Source organism: Leptonychotes weddellii, chromosome 2, assembly GCF_054177405.1.
Source record: "Leptonychotes weddellii isolate Sample4059 chromosome 2, ASM5417740v2, whole genome shotgun sequence".
Taxonomy (NCBI): Eukaryota; Metazoa; Chordata; class Mammalia; order Carnivora; family Phocidae; genus Leptonychotes; species Leptonychotes weddellii.
In genome coordinates this window covers 84,079,858-84,106,139 of record NC_138370.1, presented here as the reverse complement: position 1 = coordinate 84,106,139, position 26,282 = coordinate 84,079,858, and the positions used below count along the sequence as shown (strand labels likewise).

The window sequence follows — 26,282 nt, the reverse complement described above, 5'->3', positions numbered from 1 at the left end:
AAGAAACAAGAAAGGTCTCAAATACACAACCTAACCCTACACCTAAAGGAGCTGGAGAAAGAACAGCAAATAAAGCCTAAACCCAGCAGGAGAAGAGAAATAATAAAGATCAGAGCAGAAATCGATGAAATAGAAACCAAAAGAATAGTAGAACAAATCAACAAAACTAGGAGCTGGTTTTTTGAAAGAATTAAGAAGATTGATACATTGTTTTCTAACTTAAGGACCCACTGGACAGGGAGTGCCACAGATGTGAAGGATACATTGGCATCCAACTCTCCCCAGTGTTTGTGTCTGTTCTTACACTACTTACACATTTTCCATGTAGCTCAGCTGCCAAGTTTCACACCTAAAGGGTCAACCCTTCACTATATGTAGTTTAAGTAAAATTCCACATCTACTTCTAAACTGATGCCTATACCAAGGGATTTCCAGCCATTTGGAAGGAAAAAAAAAAAAAAGCCAGGGGGTAGACATATCATTTGGTACTGTCTCACTTACAAATTACTAATGCAGACTTGTGGAGACTTCCCTCACTTGCTAATGACCAGTGCAGATCTCATCAACTGGTTGTCACAAGCTTTTCATTCATTATGTGATCCATGTTAATGACTGCAGTATTTGTGAAAAAGGAACACGAGTCTCTAAAACCAGAAGTGTTTTTTTTCCCCCCAGCATTGTAAGATGTTTCTGTGAAGACAATTTCCTGCTGTCACTGCAGTGAATTGTTAGGAAAATGATTCCAAATTAAAATAGCTTGGATAGTTAGTGCAAATCCACAAAGCCACCTGGCACTGACCTTACCTCAGTCCCCTGAAAGAAATTAGAGGGGAGATGTAAATCCAGTACCAACGTAATGCTAAGCAAAACAAGCTATGAAGGAAAAGACGCTCTTTCCACTTTATTGTTGTTATTATGCTTTTAGAATGCTTGTGAAAAGACATGGATCTTGACTCTCTGCTTTGGGTTTCAGTCACACTTTGGCAAGCTCAGTGATTAGTGTGTGGCAGTGATCTGTTTTAGTTGCAAATGCTTTTGTTTATCCAAAAAAAAAAAATCACATATCATGCCCCATAGAATAAGAGAAAATCTTATGGGAGGCCTATTTACAAAAAACAACACTAAGCAGAAACTGCACTCACATTATCTTTAGAGCTTCTTTAAGGATTGATGAATTTCTAGATCAAATCTCTGAGACATATTCAAGTTGCTGAATACAAAAAGAATAACAACAACAAAAAGTGAGAAATAAGAGAATATTGGTGACTGAGCTATAAGATCCAGGCATTGGGTTGTGCATTTGAAAGACATTAACTCATACAGTCATAGATCCTAGAACTGGCTGATATATGTGTAGCATGTGAGTGGCTGGGAAAACTAATAATTAAAATTTGTTTTACTTGGTATAGCAGCTAGAGGGAGGCCCAGGAAGCCCAAAGGGATGAAATACTGTGCAGGTTAATGACTCATTTCCTTCCTTATTAATTTTTTTTCCATAAAGATAAAGAGAGCATAGAGAATGAAGAAAAAGAAATCACTTAACCATACATTTTTAAAATACTTTGCTGATCCACCTATATTATCTAAGGGAGGAGCTAAGTGCTTACTCCCACTTACTTCTTAGCTTTGCTCAATTGTATGTTAAATAAAAAAGTTCCATATTTTGCTCCATATCTATATGATCTTGAACACAATGGAGGCATCTGGTCAGCCTAAACTCTGTTTTTCTCATCTTGTTTTGTTTTTGTTTCAGGTTGTTGGTTTTGCCTTATTTTTAACAGATTATGTCTTAAGATTTAGAGGGTAGAATTATTTTAATAGAGTCTAAAAATATGTATTAATATTAGAACATTGCTATGAAGATTCTACAGTAGTACTCATGTTACTTTAATCCACCAAGTTGTCTCTTCTGCTCTCAATATTTCATTTTTGATGAGTATAATCCCTTGTTAAGTACATTTTTCAGGGAATTCTTTATTAAGAATTCTCCCTTTTTCAGATGATTTCAGAGAATACCTGCAGCCTAAATAGGAATAAAAACCAAAGTAGTCTCTGATCATAGACATGAAATAATTCTCCCGAGTCTGGTGATTTTTGCTTATAGCAGAGTAAATTTATCTCCAAAAAGAGTGTCCAGTGAAGAAAGAGGAAGAGATGCAGCCCAAAAAACAAAAAAACAAGAAATCTACCACAATATCCAAGGTGATGAGCAAGGTTAATGTAATTCTTCCCTGCGGTTACCATGTTAGAAAATGAAAAAGAGCAACACAGGAGTGGTGGTCACCGTGTGAAGACTTAAAATGTATTCCTCATAGGTCGGAACCTCTGAGAGCAGAATTTCATGACTCCATTTCTAAGAATGACTGACATCTGCAGAATAACTCTTCCAAAAATTCCCGATTTAGTGTTCAAAAATAAACCAATACCTAGAAGTGATATTTTGCTGGGAGACAATCAGACCAAATCTTATCACTTTACATGACAAATGTACCTTAAATTTTGTTGTTTTTGGTGAGACGTGCTTTATTCGAAATGGGAATGCATGTACAATTTCTTAAAATTGTGTAAAATACTGATTGCCCTACAGTCAGTTTAAAAGAAAAAATTAGTAACTTTGAAGGCCCAGATATCACTCCATGATCAAATCCTCTCTTTCCTTCCCCTAGAGTTAACAGCATTTTAGATATTTAACTAACCATTCTCATATATATCCCTGAACGTATTATGGCTTAATTTTCTCTCTTTGGTGTGAAATATAAAGACAAATACCTTGCCTTTGTTCTGCAATTTTGTTGTTTCACATAGTATTATTTTTTGAATATTAATAATTTTGGATGTATGTAGTTAGGCAATGTAGAATTTTATTACAACTACACAGGGACTTGCTTATTATTTTGTTGACAGACATTTGGGTTGTTATCTATTTTTGCTAATAAGAAGGTGATGTGATGTTATGTACATTATTATAAACATCTTTTGGACATATATGTGCAAGAATTTTCTGAGTGTATATCTATGAGTGGAATTTCTGGAACATAATGGAATTACACGGTAAACTGCATTAAGTTATGCCAAACTGTTTTGCAAAGTGGTTGTACCAATTTATACTCCTGTCAGTAATTTGGTGATTCCTGTTTTCTCCTTTTAAATTGTCTACTTCTTCTTTATTTCATTTTTCATTTGATTAATTCTCTGATGTATAGTTATGGATGATGCATTCTAGATATTAATTCTTAATTGGTTATATGTGATGCAGATATCTTCTCCAAAATTATGTAGCTTGTCTTTACATTCTTTTTATGGTGTCTTAAGATACATAGACATCCTTAATGTAGTCAAATTAGTCATTTTTTATGATTTGTGGGGTCATATCTCTATTTAAGAAATCATTCCCTACCCCAATGATCTTGTTAACTAAATGCTTAAAAGTTTTACCTTAGAAGTGTAAATCTTTAATTTACCTTAATTTTTGTGTATGTGCACACAGTGGGAAGTAGGTATCCATTTTTATTTTTTTATACATATATATTTAATTTTAGCACACTGAATATTAAATAACCCATTCTCTCTCTGATAACTTGTAATGTTCTTTCTGTCATAAATTATATATAAATAGGAAGGCCTATTTCTAAGCTTTCATGTGTCCCAGTGGTGAATGCCACATTGTTGTATTTACTATGACTTTAGTATAAGTCTTAATATCTGACAGGGCAAGTTACCCTATTTTTTTTCTTCAGTGAATTCTTTGACTATATTTAGGCCTTTTTTTGGGTATAGGTTTTATATGAATATGTCAGGTGCCTCCCCTAAAAAAACCTATTTGAGTTTTTGAATTCCATTGATTCTATTAATCAATTTAGACAAAATTAACATCTTTAAAATCTTTAGTGAAATACTTAGGGGCACCTGGATGGCTTAGTCGGTTAAGCCTCTGACTCTTGATTTAGGCTAAGGTCATGACCTCAGGGGTCAGATCAAGCCCTGCATCTGACTCCATGCTGGGCGTGAGACATGCTTAAGAATTTTTAGTAAAATGTGTAAAAGAACATTGTATAGCCTTTGATTTAGTTAGCTATTTTTAATGACTGAATAAAGTTTTATAATTTTCTATGTAAAGGAGATATGCTTTTGTTAGATATAGCCCTGCATTCACTATATATGATTTCAGTGGCATTTCAATTCACAATATATTTGAACTGATTGTTGAATGTGTATAAAATGGCATTGATTTGCAAATATCAATGCTTTATCCAGTTACTGAGGAACGCTATATGTAGATTATTTTATTTATTTATTTATTTTTTAGAGAGAGGGCGAGAAAGAGTGGGGGAGGGGCACAGGGAGAGAGAATTGCTTAATTAAAAATAGTTTATAAATTAACTAAAATGTACCTGATGCTTTAAATTTATGAATTATAATTTCCATTGGGTTCTGTAATATTTTCTCCACTTGGCAGATTAGCAGAAAACAAATGTTTAGTTGGGTAACTCTACCAATGTCACATAGCCTAGTGACAGAACCAGAGTATAACCAAACTCAAGGGGTTTGCTGCTTGGGGTGCACCCATTTGAACACAACCCAAGGAAATGTTGAAAGCAAAGAATTTTATTACTTCTTATAAGTAAGGAGACAGAAAGAAAGCTTTCAAATTGAGATAGGGAAATGGAAGGATTTCTTTTTTTAGAAAGGCTTCATCTCTGCTGTTTTTCTGCTAGGCCCTTTACTCATGTTCTAAATTTCATCTTGCACCTGAATAAACCAAAGAAGCTCTGTTGCCACTCCAAGGGGAAACAAGTTAATCATTCTCTGAGTCTCCTAGGCCCCCAAACGCCTGATAACATCTAAGAAGTACTGGATCCCAAAGATGTTGCAAGACATGAGCTTCGAACAAACCTTGGCCGGTATTGACATCAACACCCCCTACCTTCAGTGATTTATGAAATAACACCTACTGTTCACCTTTCACCCACCTTTTTGATGGTACCCTACCTTGGATTCCTGAAGGACCACTTTCCAATTTAAACCCCTAACCCCAAGCGACGGACAGACTTAACTTCCTTTCCTTTCCTGGCCTCCCAGTCACTCAGTCTGCTACACTCTATCACTTATGCTATTCAATAAACTCTACTTTTACTTCCCCCTGGCTCCTGTTTGATTTCTATCCTGCACAAAGCCAAGGATCTTCTTGGCTGGTCCTGCGGGACCCTCTCTGGGTCCTTGTACTGGCCTGCCTATGTCAAAAGCACTATCTCCCCAAGGAGTTAGTACAGGAAGCTTTTATTCTGTGTATTGGAGGTGGGGGCAGGGAGAGTGCATAAGCACTTGAGTTCGATTTGCATGTGTCTAGCATGTCAACACGCTAGTGTATACATCCTGTGTTTTCCAAAAAATGGTGCAAATCTCTGCCCATAGGAAGAGATCTTGGTATTATGATGAACTAAAGATGACGTTAGGATAACCAAGGGGGGCTTCTACACAGTTCCTCAGCTCCAACCCAGCTCAAAATGGTTCACTTAGGGTCTATCACGCTAGACACGTGCAGCAAGGGGCTATGAAGTGAAACACCTCGCTGGATGTATCCTTGGTTGGAAGTGTTGTTTCTGCAAAACAAAACATATTCCTTCCTTGCTTTTTTTCTTCCCCTCATTCCTTCTGCTGATGGTGTTCAGCCCTCATATTTGAGTAACTTCCTGTTGCATCCTAGCTAACAGGAGGAGGAAGTCAATCTTATTATCTTCAATTCTTTTGTTCTTCCTACACTGGTACACAATCACCTTTTGCATGTGTTTAATTTTAATTTCAAGACTCCTCACATGTCCAACTGAATTCTCATGCATAATCTAGCACCTAAATTGATTACTTGATTAACGTGATTTAAATGTGCTTCTGTAATATTTCATGGAATCCTTTTAATTCTATAAGTTCTTATATCCTTAACCATTCATTATCCAAGGCATTTGTTTTACATTGAAGTTTCCCTCACAGCCTTCTCTGATGTCAATTCTGTCAAAATCTGTTCCTTCATTAAGCTAAATTGTTCTCTTTATCTCTGCAAGTCAGATCTGAGAAGCAGCTTGGCATCTTTAGCTGCAGAAACAGAACTTTCTGCCTGATCCCTGACTGACCATATCTGGCAAGTACCCAGTCTGTTTGGCTGTCCCTTTAATTCTGCTGGTTGCAGAGGCTGGGACCATCAGATCATGCTCTGCACATGGTCAGCAGGTGACAGGGCCATTTAAATATTTTCAGTTTACTGAGAGAGTCAGTAAAGCATAAAAGACATAGCCCATTTTTAATTATTCTTCTCACAGACTTTATTCACCTGTTCACTCAATTCTAGAGACATTGAAACCAAAATTAAGTATTTTAATGTTCTATACCAGAATAATAGTATCTTTATTATAATTACATTTTTATATTAATCCACATTAAAGTATTATTATATAGTATCATACTCTTATATGTTGTTATTTTTTAATAATAGTAATAATAATAATATTGTTCTCATATTTCTTCAAGTATGATCACATCTTCCAGAGCCAGGGATTGACCATAGGTAGGTTGGTTCTCTATCAACTTTCAATTGTTTAACATTTTAAATGACTGTTTTATTTTAATATTGCTCTCAATTCATCAGTTTTATTTTGACCCCATAATATTTTTTCAAATAGTTCATAACTTCATTTTTTAAACACTTTTTCATAAAGTTGTTCCCACAGACTGGTAATGGTAAATCAGACTAGGGTGAATATGTTGGTTGTTACTCCTGGAACAAGACTCCTACTACCAAGACATAAGAGGTTTAGAATGAGTGCCTGTTCCTGAATGAAAAGGAGCTCAGGACACGGAATCCCTCTACAGTGGTTCATAAAGATCAGCTTGGTATCTAAAAAACTGTACTTGTATGACATGTATGTTCACTTAAATACAACATTTGACAGGACTTCCCTATTTTGCCTGTTCAAATTGTGGTTTCATCTTTGGGTGCTTATTTTTGGCCTGAAAGCAGTTCATTAACAGGGATGTTGCCTGGAATTTTGGGCCTATTTTCTGTACAAAGCAATTTTAGAGATGCTTTTAAATACTAGGTTTTCATTTCAGTTAAAATATCTTTACTTTTAAAGATTCATTTTGTGAGGCACCTGGGTGGCTCAGTCAGTTAAGTGTCTGACTCGATTTCAGCTCAGGTCATGATCTCAGGTCATGATCTCAAGGTCATGATCTCAGGATTGTGAGATCGAGTCCCGCGACCCACTCCACTCTGGGCGTGGAGCCTGCTCAAGATTCTCTCTCCCTCTCCCTCTGCCCTTCCTCTCTGTTCTCTCTCTCTCTAAAAAATAAAAATAAAATAAAATATTCATTTTGTGTTAAATGAAGACTCAGAATATTTATTTTTCAGTTCTTCATTCCTATTTCTTTATTATTAAGCAGATGCAAGTAGATATTAATTCTTTATTTACCATGGCAACAAATAGAGATTGATTAAATTACATATTAAAAAAATACTAATTTGAACAGGCTTACAATTTGAACACAATTGCTTACAGAAGAATATGTGCTTAGAATAACCTTCTAAATGGTTTACTTGGAGATCTGTGATATGTATTTTTAAAGTTGAATATTTTAGCCAAGAGCATGTACACACAAAAATATGTTCTCTCCGGGAAAGGCATCTGCCAGAGCGCAGCAAGCATAGGAAAGGGACTCCTGGTAATACTGCTCGAGGGACTGAATTGCCCTAAGGGTGCAGAAAACCAAATCCAGCTCAGGAGTTTAGGGCTTGATCCTAGAGTTTATTAAAAAAGCAAAGGGGATAAAAGTTCCCTAAAGATCACACACTGGCTCTGCCTTAAAACAGTGATTTTAATTCTGTGGTGCTGAAACTGTGTCAAATAGCCTATAGCAAAATATGTTCTTTGTGCTGCAAAATGATGCAAGATAAACACTTACTGTGCTTTGAGAGCTAACTCATTCGTAGGGGAAATGCCGTGCTATACACACCCTAGGGATATTTGAGTGTTCACACAGGCACACAAATGTGAGAGAAGTGTCATTCATAGATGATGATAGCTGTATACTTCTTTAACTACTGAATTTCTATTAAGTTGACTAAGGCCTTTCTGAGATCTATTGGTTCAGGAGAGCACCTAGTAAAACTAATTATAAAAATGGCCCTGATTTAATTTTGAATAACACTTTCCCATTCAAGATATTTTCACTTTTTCATTTGAGACACAAACTTCTATAAAATAGGTAATAACATTATTAGTCTAATTTTACAGGAAGGAAAATTAAGGTTAGCACAGGTTCAATTTCCCAGGACTCTGACATGAAGATTTGTGTGAAAGGCATTTATTAGGAAGCATACCTGGGATCAATATCTGTGAAAGGAAGAAAAAAAAGCAAGATAGGCAGAGGGAGAAGGTGAGTTGCATGTAGACCTAATGAAGAACTCAGTAGACAGCACTGGGTGTTGTGGATCTGGCATGACCCTTCAGAGGTCGGATCTGGCAAGGGCTTTAGGCTTCATCTCCTCAGCATGACGATTCCCAAAGAGGGTGACAACAGAGGACAGTTGTGTGGTAGCATTCTTAGCAACTAGAGAGTAAGCCCTTTATTCTTGAAGGATTATCTGGTGACACACCATCACCAATACAACCTATTGATAAGACGAAGATGTCTTTATTGCTTACTGTGGTAAGAGAACATCTACAGAACTTTGGCAGTGCCTTGGAGGGAGAAAGGAAAGGTTGGACGCTTTTGAGAATTTAAAGTTTGGTTTTAGGTGTTTCTTTCAAATGCAAAGACTTGATTTGTATTGGGTAGGTATTTTAATACAGTAGTTTAAGATTGGTGAAAAGAGACAAGTGAAGATTTTGAGGCAAAGCGTTCAATAATCTTGGGGCATAAACTGTCAGTGAATACTATCTATTGAAGAGCTCCCAGGATTAGGGGGATGTTCCTCAAATGAACAGTCAAGTTGTTTGCTTGGGCAAGAATTTCCTGGAGTTATAGTAAAGTCATGTTAATGTAGACAGAAAGCTATGTTTGGGGGAAGATGGTTTCTTTCTCCCAGCTGGAGAAAACCTGCTGGTGAGAGAGGATCCCAGATCCTCCATGACTAGCTATGAGGCTTTGAGGCCCTTAATTTCTCTGTATGTCATTTTATTTCTCTGTGCTTATACCTATTCTATAAATTTGTTATGAGGACTAAATAGACAATACTGAAAAGCCAATCTGAACTGTGGCTGACACATGGTGAGTAAATAAATAGATTTTTACTGTTTCCCTCACTCCCTTGACCACTCATTTATACAATATGCATAATTTACACATACCTGCCTCTGTCAGACAAGAGTTAAGGGAATAATAATAAAAGATAAATTTGATTTGGAGGTGTATTATCTTTGGCCATATCATTGATTACTTTGTGTCTGTGTGTGTGTGTGTGTTTGTGTGTGTGTGTGTGTGTACATATCCATGAAGGTAGCTTTGTGGCTCAGGTAACTAGTTAAAAGTAAAATGTCATGGGGTGCCTGGGTGGCTCAGGTGGTTAAGTGTTGGACTCTTGATTTCTACTCAGGTCATGATCTCAGGGTCATGAGATAGAGCCCTGTGTTCAGTTGAGCTCAGCACTCAGCAGGGAATCTGCTTCTCTTTCTCTCCCTCTGCCTACCCCCTCCCACTCTCTCTCTCTTTCTAAAATCAATAAATAAAACCTTTAAAATTAAAAAAAAAACATATAGAAAAGTAAAATGTCACATAACCAAACTGCCAAAGAGGAGGAAATATTTGAAAGTACCTAAGTTTCTATTTAACACACATGTCAAAAATTATACCACCAGATGATGTCATCATAGAATAGCAACTCATGTGATTGCTGACACTTTTTCTACTTTCATATGAAAAATATGGCAATAAATGTATAATAACAGAGGATCGAGTTGCAGCAGAACCAGCAAGCAGGGTCCATAATATCCAGCTTGTTTATTCCTTTATTCTTCTAAGAAGTATTTAATAAGTATCTACTATGGGTTAGGCAATGTGTTATAAGCTGGGAATAAAATGACAAGTCAAAAGAGACAATATTGCTGTCTTGACAGATTTTAGGTCTGTTGGGAGAAGAAAATAGAAATCAAATAATTACCCAGGTAAATAATGATGGTGCTGTGAAGGTCAGAATGATCCAGGGGGCCTTTCAGTAGGAATTATTATTTGACCAAGATTTAGAGGAGGAGAAAGGTTCTACTAGTTTAAAAATGTTGACGTTCCAGGGGTGGTGTTCCAGACACAGAACCTGCTGTTGTGTGAAGATGCAGGATGGCCTGAAAGAAGGCCAGCATGCTGGTGTCGCAGAGAGCTTGGGAGAGAATTTAATGAAATCAGTGGTGCAAATTGGAGAAATCAGACTATGGAGAATCTTGAAGTCTAACTGGAATCCGGAATCCACTTTAAGGATTTCGACCTTATTCTCAAAGTCACTAGAGGATTTTAAGCAGGGTTGGGGAAAGAAGATGGAGAAGAAGAACTTATATGTTGCTAAATGAGGTTTAGGGTAAAGTTCAAAAGGTTACTTTTGGGGGCAGTAATTTGAATAAATAACAAAGTTCTGAAAGTGTAGGTATTTCTTCTCCTGTGGCTGTTCTCTTTTTTTTATGTCTGTAGGTGACTTGTTTCTTTATAGTCTCTATGTCTATGATTTGGGTTGTGGAATTAAATAACTAAAAATCTGTATGAAAATACCACACCAGTGTCCATTGACAGAACAGCTATTCACTGTAACAGAACTTGTTAAATTTAATCTACTTTGTCAATCATAAATACAAATATAGAGCAATGAGAAACAAGTAAGCAAAAGAAAGTTGCTATACTTTCTTACTGAATTTTTAACATATTTTGACTCATTTGTATTCGGTTTATTTTCAGCTACTTTTAAACAAGGGTCTATTAGGAACTATTGATAAAGAACTCCACCTGACTTTATTTTCCTAGAATTTAGAAGAGCCCTCCTAAAAATAAGTTCTGTTTTGGAAGAGTAAGAGGAGATAGTAATTTTCAGTTGTTTGTAAGGCTGTTGTGTGAAAGAGTCAGTGGACTTAGTTGGTTTATTTCTGGATTATGGATGTAGGGTTTATAAGTGAAATTTATGGATTGGCAAAGTAAATTCAGAATGAGGCATGGTTTTTAAGCAATTAGGCTTATTTAACTGTGAAGCTTCCAGCCTTTAGAAATAGTCTAGCAGAAGGTACAATTTCATCTCAATTTTCAAAAGGAATTTCAAGTCGAGATTCTGATCTTTTTCTTCAAGCAAAACTCTACTTATGTTGCTGCTTGTTCCAAAGCAAGTCTTTTTTTCCCCTCTCTCATCTTTCTTTAGCAACTCCTGCCTCTGAATTCTGAGTCTCACTTTCAACTGGAGGCCTGTGATGATGTAACATTTTTTACCCCTTTGCAACTAATGTCTCAAAGTGAGTATCTTTTTTCTTTTGGAAAAAGTAAGATGAATTACTGTGAGTATTAAACATGAAAAAAAATCATCAACTTAAGTTAAAGTGTGTTAGACAATTGAAAATTAACTGAATTCTTGACATATGCTGGTTGAGTTTGAGGCAAGTGAGAGCATTGTTACTATCTCCTTTTTATTTTTTTATTTTTTATATATTTTTATAGATTTTATTTATTTGACAGAGGGAGACACAGCGAGAGAGGGAACACAAGCAGGGGGAGTGGAAGAAGGAGAAGCAGGCTTCCCACGGAGCAGGGAGCCCAATGCAGGGCTCCATCCCAGGATCCTGGGATCATGACCTGAGCCAAAGGCAGACGCTTAACGACTGAGCCACCCAGGTGCCCCCACCTTTGTTGTTTCTTAACTGGGAATATCCTATGGGGCATTTTGAAGTTGCCTCCTTCCCTTTTAAACTAGTGTTAATGGTGAATTGTTTTGTCATTCAACCCCATCAGACAGTTTTTAATGCAACTCAGTTGCTTATGTTATATTAATCTTGTTTTCCTTTCTCTCTCACCCATATATGGGGCTTGAACTAGTCAAGGTAGGCTAAATATCAGATATTATACACATATACTCAGAAAGTCTAACAGTAAACTTGGTTGAATTAGTCATAGATTTAAATAAGGTCAAATCGTAAAATTTGTGAACTCTCAGTTCAATCCCTGGCTCTAGACACTGTCTAAGGTAAATGTGAACAATTATTTGACCTTTATAAGTCTCAGTCTTTCGATTAGTAAAACTGAGCATAAGAACATTATTCAACGCATGGGGAATTTGTGAAGATTAAATAAAATAATTCATATATCAGCATAGCACCTGGTAAATAAGAAAACCCAACACATTTTCTATATTAATATTATTATAAAATAAAATATCCTATTTTACTGCTCCAATTTAGTCAGCAGTGAAAATAATTTCCTTGCTTAGAACATCATTTTACTGAGGGTTGCCTGGGTGGCTCAGTAGGTTAAGCAACCAACTCTTGATTTTAGCTCATGTCATGATCTCAGGGTCATGAGATTGAGCCCCCAGTCAGTCTCCACACTCTGCGGGGAGTCTGTCTGAGATCTTCTTTCCCTCTCCCTCTGTCCCTCCCCCTGAATGCTCTCTCTCTCTCAAATAAATAAATCTTTAGAAAAAAAAGAATATCATTTTACTTGAGTTTTTAGCACACTTAAAGGGAAAGGGGCATTGGGCTGGAATTCCAGCAATTTCTTGGTTTTCTTCTTCAAGTGGACACCTAATAAATACTCGACATTTTTCTAGGCTCTGGGATACTATGGTAAGAAGCATAAACAAGGCCCATATATATGCTTTTGGGCTTTTAGACTCTTGGATGAAGACAAACATAAGAAAGTAGATTAAGGAGTCAATAGCATAATTTCAGATATTTACAAGTGAAAATGATATGATACTTTTTTTTATTGTAGCAGCTTTGTAGCAGCATGGAAAGTACAGGAGCAAGAGATGAGTTAGGTGGCTTTTGCAAAAATCTAGGAAATAAGGGTGGAGCAAAATAGTATTGGTGGCACTCTAAGATATCTTTGGATTTCTGATTTACTTTCAAGGCAGAGTTATTAACACTTGTTGAAAAGGTGTGGGTGGTAAGGAAAAGAGATTGAATAAATAACTGTATTTGATGAGGGAGGAACAAACACATACACTCACAAATACAAAACCCTTAAACACATATATAAGATTTCTAGGCTGAACATTTCTTTCAGAGTGCTCTCTTAGTGTAAGGATTTGATTACTCTATGAAAGTGTTTTCCAAAGGACGTTTCATGGAAGGAAGGTGAGTTCCAAATGGAGTTCTCTGAGACTTAAAACATTGATAATAAAAATCATAATCAGGGGTGCCTGGGTGGCTCAGTTGGTGAAGCATACAGCTCTTGATTTTGCCTCAGGTCATGATCTCAGGGTCATGAGATCAAGTCCCACTTCAGGCTCTGTGCTGTGTGAAGTCTGCTTAAGATTCTCTCTCTCTCTCTCCCTTTGCCCCTCCCCCCAAATCATAATCAAATGAGTTTGAGAGGTGTGTGTTGAATGTTTTTCCACTTTTTTGGCAACATCTTAATAGTTTTAACATGCTTATTTCCAATGTCATCTTTTATAAGTGGCATATTATATTACTATTAATAATATTAATTATGTATATTTAATTTCAAATTTTGGAACATTTAGTGACCATTAGTATTCAGGAAGCACTCTTTGGGGAAAGCTGTAAAAAATTATGATGTAAAAAAAATAAAAAATAAAAAATAATGATGAGTTACATTATAAGGTCTCAAATCCACACAGAATAAAATTATATCCCTAAATTTCATGTAGGAGTTTCACAAGATAACTCTGAAATGAACACCTAACATATGAACTTTTATATCAACACATATGTGACAATTAAAGATAAGCATGTTAACAATACCATATGCAACCTTTCTTAAAGCATGGAGATCTGCTTATGTATGCAGACAGGTATTCTAATATTGATTTGATTTTTAAGAGGGCTACTAATTAACATAAAAGGACATAGGAATTGTTTTTGTAAACCACTATAAGATACAATTTAAATTAGCAATTTAATGTAATTGGTTTTCTAGAATTATTTGACAGAATGACATCTGTCAAAATAAACATCATTTTCCTTTAGATCTAGGAATAGTCAAAAAAACTAGATAGAATATTCCCTGCTCGGGCGCCTGGGTGGCTCAGTCGTTAAACGTCTGCCTTCGGCTCAGGTCATGATCCCAGGGTCCTGGGATCGAGTCCCACATCGGGCTCCCTCCTCGGGGGGAAGCCTGCTTCTCCCTCTCCCCCTCCTGCTACTTGTGTTCCTGCTCTCGCTATCTCTGTCTCTGTCAAATAAATAAATAAAATCTTTAAAAAAAAAAAGAATATTCCCTGCTCTTTAACAATGTCAATGTTAGCATCAGAGCCAGTGGGTTAAAAATATCTATAAAATAATGGGGATTAACATAAGAATAAAAAAAAAATCTATAAAATAGGTTTCAGTACTTGTCCCTTCTTGAGTTGATGGAAGGATCCTGATGCTGCTAGAGTAATTTTACATTCATACAACCTCCCCAACACCCTCCCCCCCCAAACTGGCTTCTTTTGTGTTATTTAATCCAGGTTTTGTTCATCTTACTCTGTAAAGGGGAAAATTAATAATTTCATCTGAACTTTGGTTTTTATGTATATCTCTAGTGACACAGCAGGAGCAGAAATGGTTCAGAATCATTTGTCAACCAAAAAAAGTACCCACGTGACCTCCAAAACTTAGATTTACAGCAAAGATGAGACACTGAAAAATGAAACTCATATTGAAGCATTGAGAAATCTGTAGGGGGTGAAACAGAGGTGGCATTATTTATTTAAATTTAGAGCAACACTTACAAATAGAGGTAATAATTCAGAAAAGAAATAAAACATTATTCTGGGAAACAGGAAGATGATAGCAGATAGATAGTTTGTTATTATTTATTTATGGAGGTTAAAGAAGAAGAGTTGTTGATCTTTGTCAATAATCTATAGTTATCATAAGATTAATTTTTGAATCTTGACCATTCTGTTTTGAGATGACCTGTGGATTTCTTTTCCTTCATTAAGGATCATTTGAAAGGCATATTTTACAAACATTTGTGTTCTCAGACTGAATCAGTACATGTGTTGGCAACAAACAATCTTGAATCTTTATAAAGCTTTCATTCAAGATACATATGTGTGTGTGTGTGTGTACATATATATGTATCACAGCGGCAGAAGTCATGTCATTCCTATGTATCTGTACTAAAAATAGTTCTTTCTTTGCTACAGAATAAAATAATTCAAAAAAGATAATTTCTTAAATTAAACATCAATTTTGGCATAACTGTAGACTCCCAAGCAGTTGTAAAAAATAATACAGACAGTAATACACATGTACTTTCTTCCCAGCTTTTTTCAAAGGTAACATCTTAAGAAATAGTACAGTATCACAACCAGAATATTCATGTTGCTACAGAACAGTTCCATTTCTAATACTATCTCTTTTATAGTCACATCTACCTCCTTCCCCTCTCCTCAATTCTCTAACCATTCCCAACCACTAACCTGTTTTCTGTTTTTAAATGTTAAGATTCATTTCAAGAATGTTATATAAATGGACTCATACAACATACAACCTTTGGGGATTTATTCTTCACTCAGCATAGTACCTTGGAAATTCATCCAATCTGTTGCATGTATCAATAGTTCATTCCTTTTTATTGCTGAGACGTATCCCATGGTTTGGATCTGCCATCGTTTGTTAGCCATTCACCTGTTGACAACCAGGTCAACAACCTGGAGGACAACCAGGTTATTTTCGGTTTGGGGCTATTAAGAAACAAATTGCTGGGCGCCTGGGTGGCTCAGATGGTTAAGAGTCTGCCTTCGGCTCAGGTCATGATCCCGGGGTCCTGGGATCGAATCCCGCATCAGGCTCCCTGCTCGGCGGGGAGCCTGCTTCTCTCCCTCTGCCTCTGCCTCTCTCTCTCTCTCTGACTTTCATGAATAAATAAATTTAAAAAAAATTAAAAAAAAAGAAACAAATTGCTGTAATCATTCATATGTGAAATTTTTTTTTTTTTCCTGGAAAAGATGCCGAATTATGCATGAAAGTTGTGTGGCAGTTGCCTGTTTAGTTAATCAAAATCACAGAGTGACTGTACTATTTTACATTTCCATCAGCAATATGAGTGATTCATTTTCTCTGCATCATCTCTGGCATTTGGTGTTATCACTATTTTTTATTTTACTCATTCTGATAAATGTGTAGTTATGTTTCATTACGTTGTAATTTGCATTTCCATGATAGCTAATGATCTTAAACATTTCTTCATGTGCTTATTTACTATCATTATATCCTCTTCAGTGAAATGTTTGTTCATGCTGTTTCCCCATTTTGTATTTTTTTTTAATGAGTGTTTACAGTTCTTATATATTCCAGATATGGCCCTTTGTTGAATACACAGTTTAAAAATAATTTCTCCCAGTTTGTAGTTTGTCTTTTCATCCTTTTCATATGGGCTTTCACTGAGTAAAAGTTCTTAATTTTGATGGTGTCAAATTTATCAGTTCTGCTTTGATGAATCATGAGTTTTGGAATCAAATCTAAGAACATTTTGCTTAGCTCAAGATTCTGAGAAATTTTTTCTATGTGTTTCTGTAAAAATTTTTATACTTTTGAATTTTATGGTTACACCTATGATCCTTTTGGGGGGGGGTCATTATTATTTATATATATACAGCCTTTGGAGAACCAATTGCTCCAGCTCCATAAGCAATGTCAAAAAGTCTATCCCTCATTCATTAATTGCATTTGCCCTTTTGTCAAAAATCAGTTGGGAAAATTTGTGTGGGTCTATTTATGTGTCCTTTTTTTCCTATTACATTGATCTGTGTTCCTATCTCTTTGCCAACACTACACTGCCTTGATTGTTGTAGCTACATATTAGACTTTAAGATCATTTAGAATGCTTTGTCTCAGTTAATTCTTTTTTTTTTTTTCCTGCAAGATTTTCAAATCTATTCTAGAGCTTATGGCTTTCCATTTAATTTTGGAGTAAGCCTATCTATGTCTACTAAAAATTTTGCTGGGATTTTGATAGGAAAAGCTTTCAATTTTGAGATTAAGGAGAATTGGTATTTTTGATATTTTTACTATGTTAAGTTTTCTAATCCATGATCAGGGTATGTTTCTCCACTTATTTATGACTTTCAGTCCATAAGTCTTACGCATTCCTTGTTAAATTTATATTTAAGTATTTCATATTCTTTGTAGTGATGTTAAATGATTTTGTGCCTTTAACTTTTGTCTCCATGTATTTATGTTTAGTCTATAGAAATATACTTGATTTTTGTGTGTCAATCTTACATCCTGTAAGTTGCTGAACTGATCTCTTAGTCCTAGGAGTTTTGTTGTTGTTTTTTAGATTTATTGTTATTTTTACATTGCCAATATATCATCTTCAAACAGAGGTAGTTTTATTCTTTCCTTCTAATTTTTGTGCTATTTATTTATTTACTTATTCCTTATTGCACTGGCTAGAACTCCCAGTACTATATTGAGTAAGTGGTGAGTCTGAACATCCTTCTTTCTGATCACAGTCTTTCATCTTTAAGAATCTTCCAGGTTTGGGGGCACCTAGGTGGCTCAGTAGGACAAACATCTGACTCTTGATCTCAGCTCAGGTCTTGATCTCGGGGTCCTGAGTTCAAGCCCCATGCTGAGCTCCACACTTGGCATGGAGCCTACTTTTAAGAAAAAAAAATCTGCAGGTTTTTTGTAGATGATCTTTGCCACATTGAGATAGTTCCACTCTATTCCTAAGTTGCTGAGAATTTTTCTTTTTTAATCATGAATGGGGTTTGAATTTTGTCAAATGCTTTTTTTCTGTATCAATTGAAATAAGCATATGATTTTTCATTTTCAGTCTGTTCATATGGTGAATTACACTGACGGTTTTCAAATGTTAAATCAGCCCTGTATACTTGGAATAAATTCCACTTGGTCATGACTAAGGGTATATTGAGTCTAAGTTCATAAGAGATACTGCCCTGTAGTTTTCATCTTTTTGTATTGCCTTTGTCTAGTTTGGCTATCATGGTACTACTGCCCTAATAAAACGAGCTGGAAAGTGTTTCCTCCTCTTCCATTTTCTAGAAACAATTGTGAAAAACTGTGTTAAGATAAAATAATTTTTACTTAACAGGGAGTGGATAATGGGGGCAGAAACAGAACTTCAAATAAGATGCAGCTTTGGGCATTTTCTCTTTAAAACTGGGTTGTAAAATATATCATATCCCCAAATCTAGGGCCATTTATACTTACCTGAAACATTTTTGTTATTATATCATTAAATTGTGATATGATTAAATGAATTATATTGTTTATTGCTTTCTGGTAGAAGGCCTTACAAAATTGCCTATTATAAAAATTTATGTCATCCAGAAGGTTTTGCATAAATATTCCTTGATCTATCCCATTCAGTTACCTCTAAGATCTACTTGGTGGTGTCTGCTTTTGGTGGAAATTCAGAAATACTTTCTTTTTCTTCTCTCCTCAATCTTCCCTCCTTAATTATTTCCATGAAACTTTTTTTTTTTAATTTTAATACCCTCTTTTCCTTATACACCAGTCCTGTTTCTACCCTATACAACGGAAGTCCTCAAAGTTCAATATGCTCCAAGTCCCATCTTAGTTATATTTTAGGAGGATGTTGCAAGTCTTTCCGATTCTTCAGAGTAGGGGAGATAAAACGAAACATCCTGTGTCTTGCTAATATTGACCATCAGCCATAATGTACATTTGATTATGAAAAGTACTCCTAATTTCTACTCATTAAACTTCTAAGTTTGTAGTGAAGTGGGGAGACATGTGCATGGAGAAGGAGTTATGAAGCTGTTTGAGATGAGCAAAAAAATACTGTACAGCAAAATAAGTGAAAGAAAGAAATTGAGGCTAGACACTAGAAATTAGAGAGGCAAAACTGAAATCTGGGATAACAGGGACATTGTCTATTGATACAGTTTCAGTGGCTGAAATGCTGTAAATGATCAACAAACATTTATAACATAAAGTGACATGGATTAGGAAAGCATAGTGTTAAGGAAATGACAGGCATATGAAGCATCACAAAGTAAAACTGTAGCAAGTTTGGGGACTAATAGGATAAGGGAAGTAAAAGATAAAACTTTTCAAAGATCATAATGAGGCGTTGAGTCTTGAGATTATAATGGTACTAAACTTAAAAACTGTAAAAGAGGGTGAAAAAATAGTTTAATCTTTGCTATGCAAAGGGTAGTCTATAGACAATCAGCAACAGCAGACCTGGGGATTCATTTGAGATGTAGAAACTCAGCATCTTCTCATCCCCCGAAACCTACTGAATCAGAATCTACATCTAAATAAGACCTTCATATGATTCACACACCTTAAAAGTTAAGAAGAGCACTGATAGTAGATTTATATAAGAAAAGATAATGCAATGGTATCAGATTTAAAAATTATTTGGCAATGGCAAAACATTTATTATAAATTACTCCGTGACGTGTTCAATAGTCCTTATGCCCAGGTTTTAAAAGAAAATAAAAAATAAGCATCTGTGGAATAAATAAATGAACAAACAAAAAGCAGGTTGGTATTAGAGAAACAGCAAAAGAGAAAGTAAGAAGCAAGGACTTTCCTGGTGCCCGGCACGTTTGCACACACCTGACCCAAATCACCATGGTCAGACTATCTGCTCCATTTCTCTTGTAACATAAATTGCAAAGTCCCTCTCCTTTCTCTAATCAAGACCTATCTGTGCATCTGAGTCTTGATACTTTGGCAGCAGAAAGCCCTATTTTGGCCTTCCCTATTAGGATTTAGTGGTGAAGGCTGTGCTAGCGCTGCTTTTTTGTTGTTCCCTTGATCATTCCTAATTGAAAGTGAAACTTTGCATATATTGAGAGTGACTTCAGATGGAATTGGGAGAACTATCTAGACAGCAGGGATCTGGAGGCCACGGAGGTAATTTTCTCCCCATGATTATGCAGAACTAGCCCATGTTACAGCTTTCTGTTACCTTGCAAGTTGTTATCTGTTAAACAGGGGTGGGGGTGGGGACATCCCTTGATGAACCACACTCATTTTGTCACAGATTATTTCAAATTTCTCAGCTCATATGTAGAAGTTATATAATTTTTGACACAAGGGAAAATGAAGCAATACCCTCTGGAGTAGATGTCATAGTGAATGTCATAACATGACAACAGCCCTTGAGCATTGTAGAATTTGTAATGGAAAGGAGGTGTTTCTGTGTTTAATAATGTACCAGTTTGAAATAAGTCAAATTTTCTGAACTATATGATTCTTTGACTTTTCGTATGGTGCACCAGCGCTGAAAGCCTATGGTAATGGTAAAGGGAGTTTACAGTGCTGGTTGTAGGTCAGTCAGGTAGTCAATCACATCAACCAAGGTCCTTAGTCAACGTGATCAATTATATCAGCCCTACAGGTCTTCTGGCCAGTGACACGGGTGACTAAGACGAGTGCCCTATCATCAAAAAGCAAAGATTGTAAAGCCATACTACACAATATATCTCAATGACTTGCAAATCCTTCAACGTATCTTCTTTGAATATACCAAATTTATTTTTAACAACTGACACATTAAATTGTATTGTTTACATGATGGTATACTCTGGACAAAGTGAAGACAATGAGGACAATGACAACCCATTTAAACTCCTATCACGAATTACTATATTACAAAACTTCATGCCGTTTAATATGTTAAAATGCAAATTACATTTTGGAAAGTTAAAAAATATATTTGGATTTTTTCAGACCAGTGAAAGTTTCTTTTAAAAAATGTTGATGTAATTGTGCACTTCATTCTGATAGTAATCACAAATCATAAAAATCACACTTTTTCATGCCCTTTTTCACAGTCTGATCTTGGGAATTGTAATAATAGAGAAGTATCAAAAAGTGAAAACAAGTTCAGTGCTCAGAAAGCAATAATTTTTTCTAATTTTAATGTATCAAGTTGCAAACATTTGTCAGAAAAGCCAATCATTGCTATAAGCAGATAAAACAGTTTTACAACACTTATAATCAAAGCCAGCTAATGTTTACCAAAAACATATACATATGTACAGTATCTGTTTTAGCAAAATAGTGCCTGGGTGAAGATGATTCTGAAAGTATTCACTTAATACATACTATTAAACCTACATAAAAAAATTAAACTATCTTCAATGGCATTCCATGTTCAGATTACATCTGGAAACTGCATTTGAAAGGTAAATAGGTCAATCTAATTGTTTTTCTCTTAAATTAGGGGCAAGGCAGTTCTCTTTCAAAGGGCTCTCCTTTTTATTGACTCTCATTCCTTTATTAATGTTATTACAGGCACATTACCCAGAGGCAGCCTGACTTGCCTGCACATTATTATCTGGCTCTGTGGTCACTGATAAGACTGGAAAGAGTTCATAGTTGTTACAAAAACCATTTTTTAAATGTATTGCCTCTGTATCTTACATTAAACCATTACGATATTAAGGGACCTACAAGCCACTCCATTTAGGGTCAATATTAATTGCCATGTAAGAAATAACTCTGCATTCGAAGATCTCATAAAGTTCCCACTAAAGTAATAGTACCTCTTTTACCTCCATGCAGTCAATCCTCTATATAGGCTCCTGAAGGTCCATCTTCCGTGTGGGGGAAAAAAAAAATTATGTAACTATCCTCAAGGTAATCAATATAGGATAATAAAAGTTTGTTTGACAAGATGCACAGCATTCTTCTTTTGGAGAGACTGCCAAAGGTCAGTGTGGAAAGAGAAATGGAAGACTAAAGACAATGAAATTGAGTCAGCCCAACAGGCCAGTTTTTAAGCAACTAATTGCAATGACTTGGTGCTTCCAATTCAATCTCCACACACTGACGTGTGAAGTTTTAACCGTGAAAAATAAAATACCCTTAAAAAAGGGAAACAGTTTGAGACAAGAATTTCTTTCTATAAATTCATATTTTATGCATATGCACAAATGTGAATATTAGTCCATATAAAAGATGTCCTTCAGTGTAGTTCAAGAGACTTTTATCAAAATAAAAATTGATTCAACTATAAACACTAGAAGTCTTTTCTACTCTAGGAGAAACAAGTAAGTGTATATTTATGTAATGTCACCCTTATCAACAAAAACACAGCTATTAACACTTGGCTAAATAATGGGCTTTACTGGGCAGAGATGTAATCAGATAGTTGTTTAAAAAATAAAGAAAAATACACTACTGGGTTTTATAGTCACAAGAACAAAGTTGATCAGTATGAATTCAAAATTCCAGTGGAGGAAAGAAAGATCAGAACTTTATAAATCTTCCAGAGGTACAATTTACTGTATCAATTTTAGAAAAATAGGCTCAAAATGAACAATGCTACCATGGATTCTCTTAACACCTCAACTCATATATTTATTATTTTTCTTGTTTTCTTTCCAGCTGGGGGTTTCTTCAACTGAAGGAATTCCCCTCCTGTTCCAAAACCTGCAGAGACAAGATCGGGCATCCTGTATGCCCAGCCCACGGGTACGGTGATGCCAGAATTGTGGAAGTTAAATGCAGATGTACTTGAGATGCCAAAGCTTGCACTAAGATTACTGAAGTTTTGGGCGCCTGGGTGGCTCAGTTGGTTAGGCGACTGCCTTCGGCTCAGGTCATGATCCTGGAGTCCCGGGATCGAGTCCCGCATCGGGCTCCCTGCTCGGCAGGGAGTCTGCTTCTCCCTCTCCCACTCCCCGTTTGTGTTCCCTCTCTCGCTGTGTCTTTCTCTGTCAAATAAATAAATTAAAAAAATCAAAAAAAAAAAAGATTACTGAAGTTTTATTTATTTTTCCAAACCCAAATGTGGCCTCCGCAGTGTTGTTTCTAAAACAAGATCTCGTTCCAAAACTTCCAGTTTGAAGACCCTAAGCCACTTGCTGGCAAGTCCGTGCCAATGCTTGTGTTGAATTTGTGCTAAACCATAGCTCAGAAATGGCTGAGGACCCGTCACCATCTTTGCTACGCTAAGTGTTGCTGAGGTGGTGATGGCGGCTTCATTTGCATGTTGCTGAGAAGCCTGGGTCTGGTAGTAGCTCTGGGTGCATTCTGCCATTCTTAGCTTCTGCTGGCCTGACTTCAAACACATCTATACCATTTCCCAACACGTTTCTGTAGAGGGCGTATGGCTCTGAGCACTTCTACACTTTTATTAGTTAAGAGACTGGAGTGGTATGGCCAAAGCTACAAACGTTGGTAGGTTTTCTGCAGAGCCCTTGATAAATCTTGGGTGGTTATGTGGGAATTATTTGCTTGAATGACAAGACAGTTTTCTACCTCTTCAATCTGCTGTCTGTACTGCTGAAATTGATGTGGGAAGCAAAGGCAGAAGAAAATGTAGATAAAATTAAACGTCTTTATAACCTGCAGCCCGTCGACAAATACTTGAGGCAGACAGAGTAGAACATTCCTCCAAGAAACTCCCAACTGTCTTACTGCTCTGCTAGAGGGAAAAAACACCCTACCTTGACAGTAGCTAGGCCTCCAGGATCCTGTGAGTCTTCTTTAGTGTGTGAAAGTCCTTTGGGAAATTTCCCTTTGTCTTTACCGCCCCCAACTCCCAAGTAGATAATCAGTCACTCCTCAGGACCCCAGTGCAGCTCCTTCTGTCCATGGGTCCTGTCCCTGTGCTTTAATAAAACCACGTTTTTGCACCAAAGAATTCTTTCTTGGCCATCGGCTCTGAACCCCACCACTTCACACCACATCAAAACTACGCCTGAAACTGCTGAGCCATGGTCGTGACATAGTCGGCAGAAGCCGTGTTTTTATTTGGAAGTCTGGGTCGCGGTGCCTGAGTTCTGAAAGCTCTATGTGCAGCTGATGGCCGAAACTGCTTTAAAGCCTTAATATCTTCTTAAACTTTAACCATTGGCTTAATTTTTTTTTTCTTTGTATTCATTTTTGTTCCTTCACAAATTTCTTAAGATTTTCCATATCCTGGCAAATGACATGAGGGAGATTTTCATCCTTCTGTGCTTTATTATCTTCTGGTCATGGTCCTCTTTTCTCACTCCTTTTATATTATGAGCTACTAGAATCTACACCGCGAAGGTCTTCACTGGCCATGTCTGAAGTAGCCGCAGTAGATGCCAACATCATGCCCATATCCTCCTGTTTAGGTTTTTAGTTAATTAGTTAATTAATTAATTAATTAATTTAAAGAGCAGTGCAGGAGCGGGAGATGGGGGGAGGGAGCGGGAGAGGGAGAGAGAGAGAGAATCTCAAGCAGGCTCCATGTCCAGCACAGGGTTCCTTCTCAGGACCCTGAGATCATGACCCGAGCCGAAATCAAGAGTCGGTCGCTTAATGGACTGAGACGCTCAGGTGCCCCATTCCTGTTTAAGTTTTGATTGTTGTGCTTGTACGTTGAAAAAGCAAACCTGCCAAAGCAGCTATGTATAAGTCTAAGTGTACATGTGAGTCTAAGTCTGGGTCTAGGTATGAGTCTAGCCAACCCTAGAGAGAGGGTTGTTGATGCAGTTGCAGTTTTTGCTGTCAGTCCACCCAAATTTTTTGGAGTAAATCCCATGGAAGCTTCTGGATTAATGTCAGAGTAGACAAAACAGTGCCACCACCAGCTGAGCAGAAGTAATAGGTAGAGTCAATGGTGCCGAGTTCTAAACTGGAGCCTGTTAACAGCTGCAGATGTCGCTGGCATTCCCAGAGTTAATGTGGCAGTTGCTGTTATTTCCGTTACTGTATTTTTCCCCTCTGGAGTGAACTCAGTGGCAGGCAAAGAGTCCAGTTCCAAAATCTCTGAAGGAGCAAACACGGGTCAAGTCGCAGGTGTAGAGTTCCAAAATCGAGCCTCTCAGAAGGGACTTAAACAGAACCTGGTACTTAGGCGTCTGTTCACTAGATATTTACTCCTTGAATGATTATGGCGTGGGGCAGGGTGGTGGCACTAGATTCTTCTGGGCTGGTTGTGGCCATATCACTGTTGGTCGTGGCGCTGGCGCCTCCTGTCTGGTTCCTGACTGGATTCTCACTGCCAGGGATTTGAGACATTCCTATGGCTCGAAGCTCAAGGCATCACTCCTTTTCAGATCCAGTCTGGCAGGATCTTCTTAGCCCCAGAACAGAAAAACACAGCCTGGAACACATGCTGATTTTATTTTGTATCATACTTTACTAGTAACTACTTAACAAGAGCTATCACCTAAACTTCAGTATTCCTGTCTCTAAAATAGTAAGTTACTGTTAAGACATTAGGAACGACATTGTTGAATCTATGTATAATTCTCTTTTTTAGTTCATGGCATATTTTCTTTTATCACATAATGTTTTGAGGAAAGTTTCTTGAAGTTGAGTTAATTATCTTCCTCTGTTTCCTCCATATTTCAGGTTTGCGGTAGGAAGACATTTTCTTTGATGTTTCAGTCTTTCAGAAGTATGTAAATAGGCTTAAAGTTCACCTCTTAGTCATTGTTAACTATAAATATCACTGTTGTTTGTCTGCCTTTCTAACCCCCCCTTTCCTTTGATATAATTTAACAAGCGGCTCTAGCGCTTGCTAATGTAGCTTCATATGCAAGTATCATTCGCTATTATTAGTCTCCTTGTTCATATAACTACGTACATTTTTTAGTAATTAGAGCAGTGCTAACATTATTCATCTGTAAAGCATCAATGAGCTAGTTTTTTCAATAAACAATTAAAATTGTGCTTGACAGATTGATAAACCATAAGGGATTTTAATATTTTCCAAACAGGGCTTTGCAGACAATACTTTAACAATGTTGGCGTACATACCAATAGCTTTACATATTTATTGGAAAAAGCATTTTTTAAAATGAATTTTGATGCTTGAAGCTTTAGATTTGGATGTCAGTTATGAATTGTGGGCCCTTGGGAATTTTCTTTCTGAACCTCGCTCTTTTTTCTTCTGTAAAATAATAACTACTATTCACCAGAAAGGCGTTTGAAAATATTAAATAAGATAATATTTATAAAGCACCCAGGAAAGAGCTTGATGACTTAAGATGAGCTCCATAAATACATAATCCCTCAGCTCCCACCTTTTATGTAACGGAATCCCTCTTCAGTTATGATGTGGGAGAGCGAGGTTCTTGTCTCAACGAGTGGAAGAATGAATCTTGCGGACAACGGAGAGTGAGTAAAGCGAGAAGTTTATTTAAAGTGAAGATACAGAGAAAG

General features: G+C 36.5%; 1 pseudogene; it reads right to left on the bottom strand.

Annotated features, from left to right (window-relative positions):
- The window catches only part of LOC145720378 (nucleoporin p58/p45-like), a 55,307-nt pseudogene extending 30,174 nt beyond the window's left edge, over nucleotides 1–25,133 (bottom strand).
- Between the last annotated feature and the right edge of the window lie 1,149 nt (nucleotides 25,134–26,282).